The sequence below is a fragment of the Candoia aspera genome, chromosome 3 (assembly GCF_035149785.1).
Source record: "Candoia aspera isolate rCanAsp1 chromosome 3, rCanAsp1.hap2, whole genome shotgun sequence".
Taxonomy (NCBI): domain Eukaryota; kingdom Metazoa; phylum Chordata; class Lepidosauria; order Squamata; family Boidae; genus Candoia; species Candoia aspera.
Genome location: NC_086155.1, coordinates 134,918,665 through 134,935,149, shown reverse-complemented (window position 1 = coordinate 134,935,149; position 16,485 = coordinate 134,918,665).

Sequence of the window (16,485 nt, the reverse complement as noted above, 5' to 3'; positions counted from 1 at the left end):
GTTCTTCCCAGGCTGCAAAAATGTCTAAATTTTTCCTAATTACAGCGTAACGGGTGTACAATAAGGTATTACAATGTGCTTGATATTCATACAAAGGTGATTTGAATAGGGATTAATTCCCAAGCTTAAACATGCAGAAACATAATGGAAGGGGAACTGTGTGGTGTGGTATAATGGTGGTAGTGGAGCAGGAATGGCAGATCCAGGTTCAGATCCACCCTCAGACATGGAAACTCATTGGATAACAACAAGTGTGATTGCTGTGTGAAACACTGGAGGAGGGAAAGGTATGTATGGTATGCATCTTCAGCTCCAAGAAGGAAAGGGTGGTATAAATCTAACAAAACCCAGCCTTTGTCTTTTACCTTGCAAATTGTTGACATTCTAGGCACAGGCAACCTGGATTGGCCTAGGGAAACATCCACAGTGCTCTGATTTGACCGTATTTCCCATGTCACGATAAGCAGCCACTGTACCTGCAGGGCAAGTGGATTATGCTTTTTGTTTTCATCTGTTCATTTGATTTTTCATTAGCATCACCATTATTGTAATATACAGATTTGAGTTTTAGTTCTGTGTTTTGGATATTTTATGTAAACTTGTCTCTTTTTCTCATTTATTCAAATAATTTTAACATGTTTCATCAGAAATCAAGCAGCCATTAAACATTTCATGGCTTCAGCACATTGTTTGATGATGACACTTCCCCTCCTCCCCCATTATCAAGAATCTTGTAAATTTCATTAAATTGTTGTTTGCTACTTTAAGATAACAATTTCCACTTGGCAATAACACCCATCTAACATTGTAAGAAACAGATCACATGTGCTTTCAGTCAGTTTAGCCTCTAATTATATGGGGCAAGCTAAGGTGTGATAAATATCATTTACAACTGTATATAGCAGACTACTCAGTCTGCTGGCATTTTGATGTTTTGGGTCTTCTTTTTTGGTCTAGCTGGGTTTCGATTAAAACTCATGAGCAAAGTTTGGGTGGTAGTTTGATTCTGTAATATTCACAGAGTGAACAATGCTCAAGTAGGGTAATTTACTGATTTAAATATATGCTGCAATATATCTGCCATTTAGGCAGCAAAATAATTTATTATAGAACAGATTACATCATGAATGCAATCCAATTAGTACCAGATAGATAGCTAGATGATAGCTAGATAGATGATAGATTTTAAATAGAATGGTGGCATTCTATTTGAAGATACAACATGCAACTTTTACTGATCCCCAATGCAACTGAAACTGCTACTGGATCAGCCAGAACAGGGCTGACCATAAAAAATTGTTGGTTGTATCTTCACAAGTACAGAAGATTTATCTATACCTAGAGATCCCAGCTGAAGTAGTCTACAAGGGCAAGTTCTGTTTTAAAGAAACTTGCTGTACATTTTCCCATGATTGCAGCAGAAGTCATATGGAAACTAGAGCTGTTGCATGAAGATTTTTGATAGCAGTGTTCCATATAATAATTAATGCTTGAAATCACTTACGGCCAATTTCAGACTGAAGAAGGCCTTAATGCATGCCTTCCTTGGGCCCTTTCCATACCAGAGTAGATTACATGGAAGCTACAAGCTTTTTGTAAATGCTTATAGGTTCTACTTAACAATGCTTTGGAGCCCAAAGTAGATCATTAGGGTACAGTGGAAGAAAACTGTGTATAACTATAGGATGCCTAGCCTGACATTACTTCTAATGGGTCCTGGCAGTTACCCAATTATGCAGGAGCTGAAACTAGGCCCAAATTGCAGAGAAGCTATATAGCAAAATCATTTGCAGTGGAATTCCCATTATGACTTTAATGGATGTCTGGCCTCTAATTAGTGGTATCTCTTTTGAATGGCCTAGAAAAAAGATATTCATATATCCTATCTAGAAGGAACCGTCTTCCCTGTCGACTTGGCTTTTGAGGTATATTCCATTCCCACATTCTTCCTTGACTATAAGAAACCAAAATCCATAACCAAGATCAAATTGTTTTTCCAGCTACCTCATCCAGGTGTCCTTCAAATATATTAGAACTACAATTTCTAAAATTCTCAACAACTATATTGGTTGGGAATTCTGTGAGATGTAGTCACGATATATTTAGAGAACACAATACTGAGGAAAACCGAGGTAGCTCAGTGTTATTTTTCTGACTGGGAACACCTCCTCAGGATTTCATCACCTACACCCTGAGCCTTTCACGTTTTTAGGTGGAGTTGGCAGGACTGGATCTGGTGCTTTCTGTGTGTAAAGCGAGTGAGATGTCTTGAGTTTCTCCCTATTTGAAGGTCATATCACAAGGCCAAACACATTTTGCCACATAAGATGATGAACTTCAATTCCTCAACTAAAAATTAACCAGTAGATGGGTCTTTCTTCAACAGCAAGGATGGGAAACCTTTATCCACTGCATCCAATGGCAGCAGAGTCCTAAGGGAGCACAAGGGCAGCCAATGCGATATGTGTATATTTGATTCCTTCTCGTACTTCCCAATCTCCAGAAATGGCTGCTTAAGCCAGTTGCTCCACCTTAGGTTGGTCCTGTTGAATGCTGAGAATTCCCTAGGAACCCTTAGTCCTTTAATCCTAAACCACAGAACTCCAGTTTCATATATGGCTAATTAACCATCAAGATTCTGGAACAGAAATACTTCATATTTTAAACTCATAAACTATCAACTGCTGATAAATTTTACCACGTAGATGATGATGTCTCATCTTAGTAATTGTTTGAAAGGAACTTTGACTCCACAATCATCTTCCATTTGCAATTATGCAAAAACAGGATTGGCAGAAAACCAAACTGCTCTCTCATGTGGCTGTAAATGAATGTAACTGAGGGAAACAGACAGGAAACTCCTCTGAATCCATATTTTGTTCAACATCTGGAGTCTTAACTTTGAATTCCCCCAGTGTGTATGGATAAGCAGGTGAAGTGTTCTCTCCCTTCTTAACATCCTCTCCTCATTACTGACTTCCTCCTGTTCAAGTTCCTGAATTTTACAAGATAGGTTTTCTTGACTTTTCAGTTTTCTGAATTTGCAGAAACAGCTGTTTTGTCTCCAAAGGAACATTAGAAGCTGCCATGCACTTTCCATTGTTCAGTTTAATTTTTAACAAAACACAAATGCTTCTCCCATACATGATTCTACCAAAATCTCTTAGACTTTAAACATTTAAACATGGCTTGATCTGAGAAAGATGTACATTCACCATATGTTATATCTGAGACTTCCAACAACATTCTTATGAAGCCTTGATAGTCTGCTTTCCTTGTAACAATTGCATGGCAGTACATATGCATAAACACTGTAATAGAACATATGGTCAGGATGAAAGCAGTAAATGAAACCTTACGTTGATGGCTAATATTTAACCTACAAAATTGGATCCCAAAGCATTTGGGGTAGTAAAAATAAATGCCGGTATTTTAGATTGGAATTCTAAATAAATAAATAAATCAGTAAAACTCCTTCAGAAATGGCATAGTCGCAGCAAATCCAAACCATGCTTTCCAGTCCAGACTTACCCAGTATTACAGAAATATTACAGGTTTGGCTGGAACCCTTTTGGAAACCTAAGCAAGCTGCTTAGATCATTCCAAATGGAGGATGAGATCCAAGTCTGAAGCTTTCAAGTTCTCCAGAACTCTGCAAAATGGTAAACAAGGCAAAGGCCAAGTAAAAAGAGAAGCAGGAATGGCTGCATGAGTCTGAACTTAGCCGTAGCCTTGAGCTGTCACATGGGGGTGAGCTGCAGACTTTTAAATTAGCTGTGCCAAGTGCTATGATGGTCCCAAGAGCTGAGCAAAAAAAAAAGTAAGTGAATAATGATAAGCAGGTCTTACTTCAGTAAGGTCTCCCCTTTTCTTTCTCTTTACATTCTCCTTTTTCATGCATTATTGATCCCATTTCATTCCAGGATCACCATTTTACCAACTTTCCCTCACCTGTTATCCTGCAAATTTACTCAATTAAAACACCCACAATTTTCATCTGGACGGAATAGATACCCTGCTAAGGATGTACAGTTCAACATTCTATAATTTATCCTTCTCTTCTCTTTCCCACCTTTCAGTGCCTTTCTGTGCTCTCCCTCAGTGGACAACTGCCTTCTTTTTCAAACACTGCTGCCAAAACAGAGCATCTGGTTTCCTCTCCTCCTTGGTGCCAGTCTTGTTTTTTTCATTCCTGAGACTACATTCTTGTTCCTGGAATCTGGTGATCCCATGATACCCTTTACCTTTCCTTTCTCCAATGTGTCCATGTTTTTGCACTGTCCTACCATCTTTTTATTGATTCAGTATTCCTAGTATTTGCTTTTTTGTCTTAACTGTATATATTATTTATTGTATTAATTCACAATAATTTGTCAATCCATCTGGGTCTTTTCTGAAATTTCTCCACTCAGTCTTCAGTCTATCCTTTTTTCACATGGTACTTCAATTCTTAATTCAAATGCAGCCACAGTCTCCCCCCCATTTCTTCTTTGTGGGTTTTGTGAAGCAAAATAGATGTGGGCCACCTGCAGAAACTTGCTATACTTTCCAGGATAATTATGGAAGACATTACATTCCCATCACTAAAAGCAGCTTTGGGTTCCAGCTACTGTTAGAAAGCAGCAAAAAACTATCCACAATGTTTAGCAAGAAAGCTTGACTAGGCAAGGGTGAACCCTTGCTGCAAGGTAGCCAGAGGCATATTCCACCATCTCTTCCAGGAGATTAAGAAGAATTAAAAGGAGCAATAGGAAGGAAGGTACTTCCTCCTTAACTTTGATTTTAAAAGTCCAGGAATGTGAGTTAGCATATGTTGTTTTTGTAATCAAGGATGTCATCATACCTGAGTTTCAGGCTCTTGGGATGTTGTTAACTGCCATTCTAGTCAGCATGGGCAATGATACAGGATCTTGGGAGTTAGGATTCAACATCTGGAGATCCATATGCTTTCTATTCCTGATGCTAGAGGATGAAAGAGAGCTCACTAAAAAGGGAAGGAAAAGCCTTCCCTTGTCTATGTCATAGATCAATGTTTCTCAACCTTGGCAACTCTAAGATGTGTGGACTTCAACTCCCAGAACTCCCAAGCATGCTGGATAGGGAATTTTGGGAGTTGAAGTCCACACACCTTAGAGTTGCCAAGGTTGAAAAACACTGCCATAGATTAATATAACTCTCTCTCTCTCGCTCTCTCTCGCTCTCTCGCTCTCTCTCACACACACACACACACACACACACATCATTATCATCATCATTTATGGTATAATTTGGGCAGGTTCTTTTGAGCTATTTGGGGGAAAACCATGTATTTTAAGTAAACAAATCTAAAATCGTTTCTCCTCCTCCTTGCCTGCATCTCTTTTCCAATGCAGCTACCTTGCCCAAGAGTTGGCTTCCAGCAGAAATCTAACTTTCTTCCTCTCTGTTAACATTCAGACAACTCTGTAAGGTACATCTTAACTTTCCCTGAGCCACCCTCCTTTCTCCTCCTCCCAAACATGGTTTATTTCTTCATTTACTTCATTTATATGTTACCCAATTCAAGGCAACTTACAAAGGGAGGTCCCTCCATTTTGATCCTACAAAAACAACCCTGTGGACTGAGAGAGAACAACTGATCACTTTTTTCTCAGCCCTAAAGTCACCCAGTGAATTTTCATACTTGAGGGTAGACCTGAACCCAGGTTCCCTCAGTTCTAGTCTCACACTTTTGTCACTATGCCTGGTATCCTCTAGATATGGAGGCCTACAACTTCCCTTGTTCCCAACCAGCACAGCCATCCTGAAGATTGGGTTTGGTGCTTCAGCAGTTCGATAGAGCAGAATAATCTCTCTCTTTCCCATTGGTGCTGCTTTTGACTTGGTGGCTACTCAGTCATTATTAAATTCACCTTAGCCTCCTGGTGGACATCTTTGATTATATTTTCCTGCAGCCTACTGGACAATTTTAGAATTCTGTGCTGGAATCACTGATAATTCAGGCACATATCCATGTTTACTCTTTGGCTCACATGCTGCATTAGTTGACTGGCTCTTTATCAATTAGACTCTGAAGTAAAGGAATTGCCTACTACATAATGAAGTACCACATACAGACTGCCAGGAGAAGTCAGGAAAGATTGCAGAGCAAGAAATCATGGGTGGAAGCTGCTATTGCAATGGGCTGGGGAGAGGTAGAGTGCAACATCATTTTTTCATGTCTTAAACAAATGGTTAGTAGGGTGCTTTGTGCCAGGGCAAGCAGAATTTGCAGATGAGCCCCAGGAGAATCTGGTTGTGACTTAAACAAATGTATACCAAGCTGAAAGGTGAATGAATGTTCTTTGGACCTGAAGAGCATTGGGTGGATGTGCAATAGCATCTGAAAGTGTCTGGGACTATCAAACATTAGGAACAGCCAGAGCTCATGTAAATACTGGGAGATACTTGGCTCATGCAAATACTGAGAAGTACTTTCCCCCCCTCAAAAAACAAACACACCCCAAAATGTTTTGCATTTTAGCTTAAGGGAAGGAAAATTATCTAAAACTCCATGAGAGTTTGTATATTCGACAGTAAGCAGGACAGCTTTCAGGGAAGAAAAAGAAGAAAGAAGGCTGCCAAAGAGGAGAAGAAAACACTGCACAAGATGTGAGTGTATTTCAGCTATAATCAAAGAGATCTAAGAGATCAGAGAGAAGAGGGGAGACCAGTTATTAACTTCAGACTGTTTTTAAGCCATCGCTGTTATACATTTAAGTACAGCTGCATTTAATGGGTTTGTGCAAAAGCAGACATCGTACAGATTGAAAAAAGGAGTTTTCCATCTAGTAAGATAACTGAGTTGGCAGCCAGCCACTCATGAATCGAAAAAGATGCCGTCCAATTTCTGAGACAGAAGCTAATCAAAAATATATTGTCTGTCTGTCTCCCTCTGTGTATATCTATATTTGTACCTGCAATTATTAAGAAAGTGCATTCTTTTATAAACCCATTTTCCTCATACACTAATTTGATTGCCCTAATGCATTTGCCAAAGGCAGAAATGTTCATGATAAATTTTTTGATAGTGGGATGGAATAGACATTCTGCTGCTGCCCATCCATAAATAATGAGGTTATGTCTGTCAATATTTTCCTCCTGCCCAGTTCACAAGGATTGTGTTTTTTTTAATGTGATTTTAATAAGGGGGGGGAGAGTAAAGGTGTGCAGAAAAATCAGTTGTTAAATAACATGCCCTAGCTATATCTATGGTTCAACCCTAGCAGTTAGCATTCATCTGTTGCCCACACCTTTTCACAAGTATTCACACACTGGGAAATGACATTCAGTCTAGAGAATGATGATTATTACTACTATTTTGTCAGGAAACATACTTTAAAAAAATTGGATAAGAAGATTCACTAAAAAGATCCTAAATGCTGCTCTAATTGAGCCCCTCCAGCTTTCCATATCTGTAAGAGGCTAGAGATAGGCCTGACAAACTGCATAATCCTGCCTTGGATCATACTTTCACAGTTAGATGCCCAGGAATTAATTCCCTGTGTTGAGATCTTTCTGCATATAAACATAAAGGAGATGACTAGAGGACAGATTATGGCTTGTTTTATCTCTAGATCAAACATACAAGTTGGAAAGATTAAATCCTGTACACAGCTCAGGAACTAAATTTGTTGAGAACCATGGCTTTCAAAAATGCAGTAAGATAATATCTTGCAAGGAGAACAGAAAAAAATAACCAAACTATGAAACGATATATCTGCAATTTTGCGGGGATGTAAGAGCAGCTTAAAGCAAACAAGAAAACGGACCTCAAAAGATGCAGTGCTATATATATGGAAGGGAAATCTTATGTGTGTAGATGCGTTTCATTTAATAAGAATTTTTATGCCAATTACAGAGCTATGAGAAAAAAGAATAGAAACAGAAACATTCAGCAATATAAAGCACACAAAAAAGTAAAATAAATCAACACTGCAATCTCAGTATCGTGTGGGTATTTAAATGCCTGGGAAAACCTGATGCTGAAAAGACGGTGAAGTAAGTACCAAGTGATCCTCTTCAGGGGCAGTGTTCCATAACCAGGATTCCAGCTGAGAAGGCAGCTGAGCCTAATTTGAAAGGTGCACCAGTTATGATTCCAAGTTGCATCTGAAAAAGTATTCTTAACAGCAGACAAAAATGTCCCTAAGCGCTCAAAGAAGTCCGAGTTGGATGCTAAAAGACTTTTTTCACCCTTGTTTTGGAACTATGGTGCATAAGCCAAACTGACATATCAAAGGCTTATTGAAGGACTATTGATACAGTTACTTGGGAAATAGGGAACTGAAGGGAAAACTGTTGAAATTCCTGGACTATGGAACTGGGAATGAACTTCCAATATCATAAATCCACGGCCAACTCGTGATGCACATTTCCCAGCATGTGTAGGATTTTGTTGTTTTGTAAAAGCACTGCTGATGTCAGCCAAAGGCTAAAACCTCCAGAAAGTGTGCACAACCAGGTGTCTGTATTTCCATGTTCAGATGCTGAATGGACCAGCAGTTCAAGCTTATTTCAACAGTGGCAATAGGAGAAACGTTGTTTGCCACATCTGAGGACAGCAGGTCAGGCTAGCAGAATGCACACACTGTCTCCATGAAAAACTATACTGTGTGTGTTCAACAACATAAGTGGCCAATCAAATGCTTTCCTGTAATTTTGAATTTCAGCCCTAGTCAGCAAGACCAATGTAAGGGATCTTGTGATTTGTCACTGGGAGACCACCAAAATGCCATCTAATAAGAGGATTAAGGGAGGGCCACTGTTGTTATTTCCAAACATTTTGCATTGAAGTCACACCTCATACTCCCTCCTTGAGGCAAGTATTTGAACATATAGGTTCTTAATTAAAATAAAGAGAGCCAGTGTGATGTAGTGGTTAAGGCATCAGGCTAGAAACCAGGAGGCCATGAATTCTAATCCCGCCTTAGGCACAAAGCCAGCTGGGTGACCCTGGGCCAGTCACTCTCTCTCAGCCCTAGGAAGGAGGCAATGGCAAACCACTTCTGAAAAACCTGCCATGAAAACTTCAGGGACTTGTCCAGGCAGTCTCCGAGAATCAGACACGGGTGAATGGATTAAAACTAAACATTAAAATAATATTGTGAGTAATATCTTGACTGATTTATTACAAATCTAACAGAAGCAAGGAACTCCATGCTACCCGTGGCATGATACCTATTGTACTAAAAAGCATTTGGGTTATTAAATCATCCCACAGCGTGAAACTGAAAACAGAAAATAAACAGAAGCTCCAGCATGGCTATTAAGACCAAAGCTAACTATTAAACTATCACCTTGCCTATAGGCTCCCCACCCAACCCTCTGAAATCATCTTGGGCTGCTGCTGAGTTAATGGACAAAAATCATTCAGTGCTTTTGTCCAAGAAACAATCCCATTTTACTAGAGAACATGGGAACCAACTTCTCCATTGTAACTTTTTAAATAGAAACTCAAATCACTCTGACAAGGGGTGGGAGGAAGAGGTGCCTACAACCCACTTTTAAAATGCACAGAGAAGCTTGGTGGGCTGATGTTTAATAATCCCTAGCCCATACAGCCTCAAGAGTAAAATTAATAGATTCAGTGGTCATATTCGCCATTCTGCAGGCATGGACTTAACCTCAGTGGCAAAAAGAGAAAAGAAAAATTGGTCAAAGAGCCATCCATTTTCTTCTCATGCACATAATTGACTGGGGTGTGTCCTATAGCAGGTATATATGCATATAGAAGTATACTGTATGTACGTACATACACAAGTGTGTCACAAACAAAAATTTACAAAGAGGTAATCTCCAGGACTGGAGTTGGCAACCCCCGATTGACATGGTGGGGAACTGGGCATTGCACAACTTTTTTTGTCAGTTTTTATATCTTTTCCTATCAATTCTTTCTTTGGTTGATGGGTGGTGAGTAGGGGGAAATTGCCTTAAATTCAGTGTTATCTTCATTTCAGGTAAATATAGTAGATTCATGCCATTGAGACCTAAGTCAATAATTCTCAAAGTTTGCAATACTGTGACATAGCAAAATGATAAATGAATTTGTGTGACTACTCCTTGAATAAAATTATTGAGTTCATTAGAATTAGGGTAGGATAAAAATAAATGTGTTGTTTTTATTAATTAAATGCTAATCTATATCTTAAATAAAATAATGATATAACCCTACAACTTCATAAAACAAAACAGTTTGTGGGGGAAAATCAAATTTAGTACATATTATTTAATGGGAAGGGTGAGCTTCATCACTTTTGTACAATTCCTGAAATCTCAGTTACATTTACAAGACAGCCTTTCTCATTTCAGTCCCCAGTTATTTATTAATATTTGTTCTTTATAACAACAACTGTAAGGAAATCTTGGCTCACACAAATAGGAAGTTAGCTACAAAATAAGTATGCTCAACGCTTTCTTAATTCTTTGCACTGATTTTGCACATCGATCCAATATTCATGTAGATACATAATTAAGAATTTTATTTTCAAAAAAGTATATCAGCAAATACATGAATGAATTACACCTCCTCAGTAGTAGTCAGTGTACCAGCTTTCAGTTTAGCATCAAATAACTTTGCCAACTAATACCTATATTTGTACAGACATTACAAAGACTGTTAATGCAGCACTATTTACCTCATGCCAGAAACCAATAAATATTTCTGAGATAGGCTGAACCCAACTACCAATGGTGAGTGACAATGGATCTTCAGTATCCAATGGTAGTTTGCCACATTATCATTTTGGAGGGGGGTTGCCTTGGAGTCAGTCTTGACTCCTGGTGACTGGATGGACAAGTCCCTGCAGTTTTCTTGGCAAGATTTTGGAAGTGGTTTGCCATGGCCGCCTTCCTAGGGCTGAGAGAGAGTGACTGGCCAAAGGTCACCCAGTTGTTTTTTTGTGCCTAAGGTGGGACTAGAACTCCCGGTCTCCCAGTTTCTAGCCTGGTGCTTTAACCATCACACCAACCTGGCTCTCACATGATCAATAGGTATTATTATACTCTGCAGAAATTAGACTTTTGATCATATCCATCACAGCAAAATCCCATAAACTACATTGCACTTTAATGAAAGCAAAAGAATTACACAACTTTATCAACATTTTGACATAATGAATTTTAACAGGTAAATTGGAGTATTTTGTAAAATAGATATGCAAAGTTAATTTCAAAGTAGCATATAATATAGCATAAAAAGTAATTTAAAGAATACAGCCTTGTTCCTGGTTCATAGAAACCTTGGGCCTCTGCTAAAAAAAAGGCAAGTGGGAAACTTAGTTCATAAGCTTAATAATATTCAAAACTTCAAGCTGCCTTTTAAAAACTTGTGTCCTCCCTCCAAGATATGTGTTACCCCACTGATGTAAGACATTAAGTAATTATCTAAGAATGGGTGACAACTTTTTACAGGTCAAAGGTCACATTTGGCTGTTAAGTGGTGGGCCAGCATTTGGAGTCTGGTTTTTCACTATAGTCCAAAAAGTAGCAGGATGGGGAAGCAACCTAAAATTACATCTCATTCTACCTACAATTGCAACTGCATTCAGTGAAAATTAAATATAACTGATATTATTACTTTCCAATCATTTCTTTTATTCTTGTCCTGTTCTGCCATGTTACAAATGCCACTTTTGAAGGTCCCTGGGGGCCATGCCCAAAGCTTTCAATAACTGCTTCAAGCCTCAGGTGGTATACTTCTGACCCCAAAAAATGGAACTGGCATTGATTTTCTATGGACCTTATTATGGACAGTCATGTTTTGCACTCCATGTGCCATATCCATCTGCCAAATTCATATAATTGTATATAACTAATTCCTATATATAACTAATTCATTGTATACCATGAATATGTTTTCCTTTGTCTTTGATTCATATAGACTACAGATATAAGCCTTTCAAGATACATTAATTACTCATTTAGGTTCTAATGTTATGGTTCTTGGAAAGATGCCTCTAAAGGTCTTGCATGTTTTGGGTCTCCTTTCAAAGGCACACGCACACACACACACACACACACACACTGAAGGCAGAAAGGTGGTAAAAAGAGAGAAGTACAGTCTCAGAAGAAGACTGGCCTTGCAGTTCCAGCTGTTAGGGAAATTCAGGAATGCTGAATTTCTCTGATCTGGTATCACAGCAGAGTGGCTCAAAGTAAAAATGAGCATTGCATTGCCAACATAAAAAATGGATTGGATCTCTAGGCCTTCTGTTTGTCTGATGTAGTTTCAGAGTTGAGAATTAAAACTGTAATATTCCAGCTCTGAGAATGACATGAATAATTTTCTTCCCATTGCAACCAGTGGGAGAGGAATCATAAAAGAAAAGTAGAAAAAATGAAAAGGGTTGCTGGGTTTTAGATGAGGTGTTATTGGATTTCTCTCTCTCACCCACTCACTAGTCTGTTGTTTAGCTAGTAGTAATTTCAACAGGGGGGTGGGTAGAGGGAGACCATTGCAACTAAGGAATCAGGTGCATCAATTATATAATTACTTTAACCTAGCTGGAATACCACTTGCTGGGTGGACTTACACAGTCACAGCACAAGCCAGTACAAGTCCAGTCCAGTCATGAGAAATATTTATTTATTTATTTATATTTCAAATTTCTATCACCGCCCATCTCTCCCGAAAAGGGGACTCTAATAACTGTGTTTATTATGCCTTTGAGGGCAGATGACAAAAATCAGCAGAGAGCAATATCTTTTTTAGAATTTGGGGTTAATTGTTCATAATTTAGGATACAAAAGATGACTACTGGAAGTATTAATGGAGAGCTGTACTGGGTCCATGAAAAAAATCAATCTGTACTTTTACCAGGATCCACCAATGCCACAAAAATCATGCAACTTTTCAGGTGTTCCAAACTCTTCATCAGACGAGATGGCACATACAGACAAAAAAGGTGGGGATAAGGGAAAATACAGACACATTTTTTAAAAAATTATACTTTGTTTTGTGGCTTTCAGCTCTACAGTTCAGAGTCAGCCTTGAGATGGAGATTATTTCTCACAGATATTACAATCATTGTATGCAGACTGATGTGTCAGTCTACCTGAACTCCATGTGTGTTAGCCAGGCGTAATGGATTGATACTACTTAAGTTTACAAAAAACTACCTGACTGCTGCTGACTGAGAAGGTAAAGGTAAAGGTTTCCCTTGACGTAAAGTCCAGTCGTGTCCGACTCTAGGGGGTGGTGCTCATCTCCGTTTCTAAGCCTTGGAGCCGGCGTTGTCCGTAGACACTTCCGGGTCATGTGGCCAGCATGACGACACGGAACGCCGTTACCTTCCCGCCGAAGCGGTACCAATTAATCTACTCACATTTGCATGTTTTCGAACTGCTTGGTGTGCAGGAGCTGGGACGAGCAACGGGAGCTCACCCCGCCGCGCGGTTTCGAACCGCCGACCTTCCGATCGACAGCTCAGCGGTTTAACCCGCAGCGCCACCGCGTCCCTTCTGAGAAGGGACTGAGAAGGAGTGGACCAAAAAACAGGACTTCCAGTGATAATTGCCGTATTGTCATGAAAAGGCAAGAAGGGAAAACTTTTGTGTGGCTTTCATAATCTTGTTCTCACCGCCCCTGTTTGCACACAGCCTGGAATGATGTTGCTGACCTGGCTGAGATGTACAAGGAGGGCTTGCTCAATGGCCATACAACACACACACAGGCCTGCAGACTGTGCAACACACCCCAAAGAGGGAGAGAGGAGGACCAACTGGCTTCATTGGATCACTGCCTGTCTACCTGCCTACACGGAAAGAAAACTACTGCTGCAGCTTTAATTTTTAAAGATTGGATTTGATTTGTGGGTATCGCACTCTGTGCATGCTCTTAATCTCAGTCCACATTTAAAATCGTAAGAAAAACCAAAGCAGCTGTTCTCTTTTGATTGGCTGCTGAGTTTAATGCTGTTATTGCACTCTGTCTTCTCGAAGTCTCAATCTGCATACTCTGAGGGGGCCATTTTGCTTTTGGGGTCAAGGGCTTCTTCCACCTTAATTATACCCATGCTAGAAATATTTGGCTATATTTCCTTTTCTCGTATCTTGTGCTCTTAATTCCTTTCGCTGTTATTAGTCACTCCTTCTCTATTATTGGCATAATACTGCCTACCCCAAAAGAGAATAATGTGATGGGTATGAATGTACCAAGCTTTTGGGGGTTTTGATTGACACTCTGCATTGGGTTGTTCCCAAGCGATGGAACACATCCCTCGGGAGCTGCATTTAGTCCTACTCTTTCAGGAAATGAGTCAAAGCCTTCCTCTTCAGCCAGGGCTTTTAAGGGAGTTTAATAACATTTACATTTAGTTTTTTATGTACTTTGCTTCATACATGGTGAATAATTAGAGCAAGTCGATGAATTCATGTACCTTGGTAGAATATTTACTAAAGATGGAAAAACAAATGGAGAAATCTTAAGATGTGTAAATTCTGAGAGAAAGGTAGTACAGGTAGTCCTCGGGTTACGACGGCAATTGGGACTGGAAGTGATGCAGTTGCAAGGCACAACATCACATGACTGCATCACTTAGCGACGGCAATCCCAGGCAGTGCCAGGTGGCATCATAACCCCCAGATTTGTGGGTTGTTCAGTGGAAAGAGAGGGGAGTTCCAGGCAAGGAGTGTGGAGGTGCTGAGGGGGGTGAGGAGGTGCCGCGGGGGGTAGAAGAGGCCAGGGCAGGGCTGGGAGGGCCAGTGGAGGCTGTGCACAGGTGAGGTATGTATGCTGTGGGCAGGGGAAAAAGCAGGAGCAACTTACCAGAGTGAGTTGCAACCTTCCCTGCCCACTTACCCATTAACTTTGCTTGTGGGAAGTGGGCAGGGAAGTTGCAAATGGTGATTACGTGACCGCAGCGCCCTATGACGTAATTGCAAGCTGGGCATCTGAGTGCCCAGCTTGCAATCATGTGATCACAGGGGTGCTGTGATATCCGGGACCTTGAGGACTGGTCGTTTGTCCATTTTTTCAGCATCGCCATAACTTTGAACAGTCGCTGAATGAATGGACATAAGCCGAGGACTGTCTGTAGGTGACTGTTACATAACAGAAGTGTTGAAAGAAGCCATAGTGGCTGCAGATAAGAGTGTGGTTCTGCCTACTTTGTTATATGGGCATGAGACTGAGTATGTCAGGAGAAAAAGGAAAGGAAACTGAACGCAGTGGAAATAATTTAAGAAGTGTGATTGAAAGGCAAGAAGAGAGAGGGCCAAGAACTAAAGGAGGATGAATAAATGAACATGGACCGAACACACAAGTGTTGAAAGATGTATGTTGAGGTGGTTTGGTCATATAGAGAAGGAACAAAACCCAAATTTATTTTATTTTTTATTTTATTGTATTTTTCAAATTTTGCCACCACCCATCTTCCCCCCCCCCCAGGAGGGACTCTGGGTGGTTTACAATAAAAACAATCAATTAGAACAATAACCATAAAATATAAATACAATTATCAAATATAAAATAAGAATAAGAATAAAATCCAAGTGGCAAAAAGATGTAACTCAGTCCATGTGTGTGAGGATTGCACACAGAAATATGCAAAACAAATATGTGAAGAAAGAATGAATGGATCAAGAGGAAGGGAAAGACTGAGAAAGTTGGGATGAGAATGTTAGAGAACAAAAGGGACTACCTGAAGTGTTCTATGGGCACTGCAGAAGCAAGGATGGTTTGAAAGACAGAAGGGTACGGACAGGTATGGTATTAGTGTAAACCATTTTTATTTCATTCTCATTTTTTCAATCTTGTATCTTTATTTTGATTACTACCTCTTATTCTTTTTCCACTCTCTGCACCACATTGCTTACTCAAAAAGGGAATAGCATGATGGGTATGTATATATGTTAATTGGTTCATTTTGCATTTCTTTGTTTCCTGTTAACCTCTTCAAAGACTGTATGGACAGAAAGTGGGAGAGAAACAGAACAAACAAATATTACACCATTATTAACTTTCCAGATTTGTTCCTGTTCTATCACTTTCTGGACTGAGGGTCTCCTATCATAAATCACAGACTAGATTTTATTTGAACTTTAACAACAAGCTAAGACTTTGCACACTGAACACCCAGCAGAAGCCAGGCCGTATAAAAGAATGGGAAAAGTTCCATACAGTAAAATGGAATCCTTCATAGCTGGAGCCTCCTAGTGGTAAAACACAAACATTGTCTGAGAACTAAGAAAACAGTCCACAATAGTGGGAGTGGAACGTGTTTGCATATTTAGTTCTTGTAATGATGTGGGAACTCTGTACATCCAGTAAGTACAATAGAATTCTGACTTTAACACTTGTGATTGTTCCGCAGCTGTTACAGGAAGAAATTGTATGCAGCATATGCCCAGTTTGCCGTTAGTGCAGTGGTGCTTTGAATAAATAAATATGCTGGAGAAATCTAATTTAAACAAGATAAGGAAAGCATGCAGAGCATGGTTTCTTGAATTCTTTCCAATCTTTTTATC